The sequence below is a fragment of the Sceloporus occidentalis genome, unplaced genomic scaffold (genome assembly GCF_023333645.1).
Source record: "Sceloporus occidentalis isolate IW3139 unplaced genomic scaffold, rSceOcc1.0.p SCAF_19, whole genome shotgun sequence".
Classification (NCBI taxonomy): Eukaryota; Metazoa; Chordata; class Lepidosauria; order Squamata; family Phrynosomatidae; genus Sceloporus; species Sceloporus occidentalis.
The window spans coordinates 3,045,403-3,051,402 of NW_028316999.1; positions in this window are offsets into that span (position 1 = coordinate 3,045,403).

Here is a 6,000-nt window from a genome sequence, read left to right on the forward strand (position 1 = left end):
AAGGAAAATATTTTAAACAAAATTATTATTCTATGATAATGGTCCCGAAAACATTTCAGTTTACCAAAATACCACAACATTCATAGTTGTGTCTTTAATTTGAAAAACCCAACATGCAAAGGTTTTTTAATGTTTTGTTTTTTTTTGGAAAACAGTAACAGCAGCAGCATTGACATAACTGCATCCACACTAAAGAATAAATGGGAAAGGGCAGCTGCTCTTCATTGGTTGATGCCAGACGAGCCCCCTTGAGGCGACCAATAGAGTTACTCTTACGGACTTTTAAATCCTGATGCCAAAGCCAGATTTTCCGCTTAGTGATTCCCCGCCCTGATGAAGCCAAAGAGGAATTTGTGATACTTTGCCCGCGCCCAAGTCTACCGAAACTCTATGGATTTCATCAATAGGCTCTGGAAAACTTTGTTTAATCTACAAGCAAGGGAATGGCAACTCCTTGTCCAGTTCATGTCTTGATCCCACTACCTCCCAGCCTCTTTCAATTTTTGGGAGCCAGCCTGCCCTACAGATTGATAGCCCTACCTCCTTAACCTAGACCCACATCCCCTACCTCTTAAAAGAAAAAGTTGCTGGGGGGGTATATGGATATTAGGCACAGATATCAGTTAAGTCTTAAGCAAAAGACACTGTCAGCATTATGTTTTCTGTCTGTAGGCATATGAGTTTTAGTGAGTGCTGCTTACTCAGTTTACTCAAAAGGTCATTTTCAGTAGTCCTGATGCGCTCACGTTCTTTAATGACTATAGTGCATGCATGAGGCGGGTCTGTTACTTTTGCAAACCCACACCTTACGGATGGCATTCATGCTGGCCTGATTTATGTTATTACCCAGTGTTATTTATTTTATTCCATCCCCTTGATTGAAGATAAAAACTTTGGCATAGCCAAACAAAGAAACTTGGGGGATTGTTAGACAGAATGTGCAACATAGGGGATAGAAAAACACAAGGAGATGTTTTACCAGTATAGTATTGGTAGTATAGTATAATACACAATATAAAATGTAAGACTGCCAAATCTATTGTACCATTTCAGTTACAAGGGTACATAGTATATGGCATTTCAGAAGGTTACTTAATAAATGAACACCCCCCTTTAGGACTGTTCTTCTATGCTACCAAGCCTGGCCTGGTGTGCCATCAGGCACACCAGGCAAATGGCCAGTGGGCTGGTGGCTGGTAGGGATGCATGCTAGCGGATACTGCAGTCGAGTCCTAAAAATGTAACATGCGGTCATGCAGATCTAGCCATTGTTAACTTTCATTAATACTCTTGACTATCCTATTTCATTATATTTGTAAACAGGCTACATCTTGATATGTGTAACTGTGTACTGTTGTCCCCAAATGGGGATATAAGGGATTATTCTTTTTGTAGTTATGACATAAGAATTAAACATGTTAGCCCCACTATAAAAGCAACATTAAAGGCTTTCTGAGGCATCTGTCTGAGGACCCAAAAAAGCCAGAGCTCCCCTGGCTGTCAGGATGGGGACAGCAGTTTTCAGAGACCTGGTTCATCTGTGCCAGCTCTAAGATTTATAAATCATTCACAGTTCCTATGTAATTCTGTAGAGCCTATGTATGAAAGTATATAAACTGATAAATTGAGGATAGTGGCTCTTTGATGCAGGCTTTGTTACTGGATTGAAAGCTTTCCAATGCAGCCCACAGACTATACTGTATCTCTATATTTTGTTGGTTTTGTATCAGTTCTCCTATCTGATAACAGTTGACTTAATCAGTATTCTTTAGGTGAGAGGACAGTTGAGGCTTATAACCTTCTTTTTTCACAAACACCATCCTGACTGTTCAGTACTGTACGCTGCTTGCCTTTTTCAGGAGCTTTCAAGTTGATTTTGGTCACACTAGAAATTCTTTCTATTGTTCTTTTGCTAAGAGCCGCCGTTGAGCATGACGGTATTGTGTAAAATGTTTTAGTACGTAGCCTAAGATTTGAGATGCTGCTAGTTTTGCCAAGTGTGACACACCAGCTGTTTGTCTTTAGTGGATCCTTCAAAATAATCTAAACATTTATATTATTTTCTAATTTTCACAGTATATATAATTTTAAAATTGCTTTCAAAGTGCAATAACAGTTGGGGCTAAACTCGTTACTTTATGTTCTTAAAGTTGTTCATCGGCGTTAACAAATGTAGACAGCCCTTTCCTAGTAAACGTCACGAGAAGGAAAGCTTTGAGGCTCAGTTAAGTGCCTCAAATTACTCTGCTGTGGCGACCTGTTATTCTACCGTCTAGGTGACTTAGTGACTCATGATCTACAATGTTTATATCCCATCATCTGGGGGTTAATTAGCCTTGCTACTTGGGAGTCAATAGAATAACTTAGAAATGCAATTTCCAATGCACATTAAAGTAATTTACACATTTAAAAAAAATAAAGTACATAACTTGGGGAGACGAGGGACCACAAGGTTCCTGCAAACTATTCTGTCAACTCTCCCTTTTGTGAATAATGCTAAAGTCTTGCAGAAGGTTAGGTGACTGTAAACAGGGAACTACGGTATATTTCGTGTGCTAAAAAAACTTCATACAACCACCAGCAATCATGGATCAAGCTATATAGGAGCAAATGCAAAATAAACACTTGCAGTATATTGTCATCTAAAAAAGAAAACTAGTGGAATAAATATAATTGCTCTAGCCGAGCATGTGACTAGTAATACATCCATTGGAACAGGCAATTATGTGCAATTAAATCGGCTTTGCCTATTTCGATGTCTCCAAGAAAGCAATTTTGACATTAACTAGTTGGACTTTAGTAAATTGTCATATATAAATGCTAGATGAAACGGTTTCTGTAAATGTCAGTGTTGTTAGGTATTCCCTAATGGTTGCGGAAAGGGGAATCATTGTGTAAAATGGCAATCTATCATACAGCTGCGCTTGAACCATAAAGAATTTCTGTGATGCTCCTGTTCCACTGTCATGGAAGACAGAGCAGAGCTGAGTTAATGAGAACTGGTGACTGCAAAGGCTCCAGTAAGAATATCAGGAGCAGGGTCCTATGTAATTGGCGTGGGAGTATAGAATTTTTGTTCTACGTTTAATCTTGCTTTTGGCACCAGGTAACCTCTGAATAGAATTACGTTTCCATTAAATTATCCTCTATTTAAGAAATAGTCACTAAGAAGGCTTGAGAAGAACTCATTAAGCATTTTTATCCTAAATGGTGCTTCAGTGCCACAAAGTTTTTTAATTGAGTAAATTGTATACGAGTGTTTTAATTTGAGTAAATTATGTGAGGTTTTTATTATAACCACCTTATTTGGCTACATTATTAATATAAATTCACTATGTAGGCAATTACAATTATGTGCATAGAAGTGTGTTGTTCAGTGAGGTTGAGTCGCTATTGTTTAGGGCTCCAATATATGATTGTGCCTGAATGCTTGGCTGGGCTAGGCTCAACAGGAGTGGGGAATATGAAGTCGCCTCCTCGCCTTTAAGTTCAGATCCTTCCATGTATTAAGGAGGCATAGGATAAAAACTCTTTTGTATTATGCTGAGCTGGTACCTTGCACTTGGTAACACAGTATGTACTAAATGTCCCATGAAGTACTCTGTATCCCATTGCTAAATGCAGACCAGCTGAGTTTAATACATATCAACCTTAACGAATGGCATCTGTGAAGTAAATGCAAACAACTACACCTAGGACCTTCAGACAAACGTATGTGAAACCACACTGACAAATTTATACTGACTACTTGTCACCACGGTAACCACTCATCCTCACCACCATCGGCCACCACATAATGACAACTAATCACTTTCACCCAAACAGATGGAGAATCAATCACACTAACCACTCTTAATGACCCTGATGACAATTGACCACATTGATTCAAACTCACACTGTTCATTCTCAACCAGACTGATGCAAACTTAACACTTTTAATGACCTTGAGTACTCTTACACTAATGTACACACCCCTCACACAAAATAACACACACAGTACTCTCAGCCAAATGACACTCCCTCTAACATGCAACACTCTGAGCCACATGCATTACAACCCTAGAAACACTTATATAGTCCAAGACTTTCATTTTTCCACAGAATCCACATTTTAAAATATTAAATTGTGAAATAAATACGGTAATACACTTTCTGGTGCCTGGATTAGGAGACACTCCTGATGGTACAGTATGTGACCCTGCTAAGTACCTGCCTCCCAAGTTCTGGTATTCGGCACCCCTTTAATAGTGGACTGCACATTGTACAAGCTTGTTACACGCTTAGTTGGTGTTTGTCTCAAAATGGCCAATATTATCAATTTAGGATAGCTATTATGGTCCACAATGTCTTTATTATTTTCATTATTTATTTATTTTCTTACATATTGAATTAAAATCCATATTGGGGTTTATTTTCCATGGACACAATTCATTTTGCTGGATGTAAACAATGCATTTTTTAATTTCCGCTTTAAATAATTCTCAAACATTAGTTACAGCATTAATTTAGGATTTTTTTAATCATTACTTAGTTGCAGCTTTAAATGATAAAAGTAACTGCATTTGCAAATATGTCACAAGCTTTAACTAAATTTAAATATGCTCCTAAATCTATCTCAGGACATTAATATTTAGATTCTCGAATCAATTCATCTTAAGCAGCTTAATGTCATGAAACTTATTGAAAACTTAATCAGTATACATTAAATTAATGTAAGTTATTCATTACCCTTAAATCCACCTAAACGTGATTGCAATTACCCTTGGAATTACTAGGAATTCATTTATATACAATGCTAATCACTCTCTGATTGATATAACTGTTTCAGTTTTTGTACACCAGTAAAATAAAAGTTTAGGGAGATTACTATTGTCATAATAACTGCGTGATACTCTGCCCTGGTTTCCTGGCACCTATATTGTGCATTCAGGTTTTTGGGCTGTTCCTAGTTCAGTCTCTAGTGGCCGTCCTGCCTTTGTTTCTGCTCTCCTCTTATTGTTGTCACCTGGCCTCGTTACCATGGGCGTAGGAACCGGGGGGGATGGGGGGGACAGATCCCCCCAGTAACTCATGCGGGGGGGACCGATAATGAAGAAATCCCTCCCAGGGCTGTAGGAACCCCCCAGCCAGGGCAACCGATCTTACGCGGTCCGCACCTCGAGCCCTGCTACAACAAGAGCCCTGCTACTTACCCGTGGGAGAGTCTTCTGTACTGCACAGAGGAAGCGGAACCCAGCAGAGTTCATGTGACATCACATCCTGCTCCCTCTGTGCAGTACCAGAGAAAGCAGAGGGAGGCTGCGCCCCCTGCTGAAGTCTGTGAGCGGCATCGAGGAGCTGCAGTGCAGGTAAGGGGGTGGGGAGGGTGTTTGAATCAGTATGCGTGATTGAGGGAATGAATCTGTGAATGAATGAGTATATGAATGAATGAGTGTGTGTGTGGTAGCATGGATGTGTAAGTGCTGGAACCTAGGCATGATGGGACTGTGATTGCTGTTAACAATCACACTCCTATCATGCCAAGTCAACCAGTACATGCTGAAACCTAGCTAGCTGCCCCCCTTGTGTATTGATGCTGCCAGCAGTATGGGGTCTGCACATCACTTACAGCCACCCTGTACCAGCATGTACTGGCTGACTTGGTCCTGAATTTGTAGTCACAAAACTTTCTAGGCCCAGAAATCAGTGAGAGGAAAAGTAAAGGTTTTGTATCATTTACTTTATTGTAATCTGCATATTTTATTAAAGGCCATATTTTCTCACAGTGAAAAATGAGTGCAGCCCGTGCACGTATACAATTCTGATGAAGTGGCCCACTGGACACCCCTGGGGCAGACAGTGAGAAGGGGGGGGTAGGGAGAGGGTAGCTAGGGAGAGGGTAGCTGGTGAGAAGGAGGGGTAGGGAGAGTGTAGCTAGTGTGAAGGGGCGGTAGGGAGAGGGTAGCAAGTGAGAAGGGGGCGATAGGGAGAGGGTAGCTAGTGAGAAGGGAGGGTAGGGAG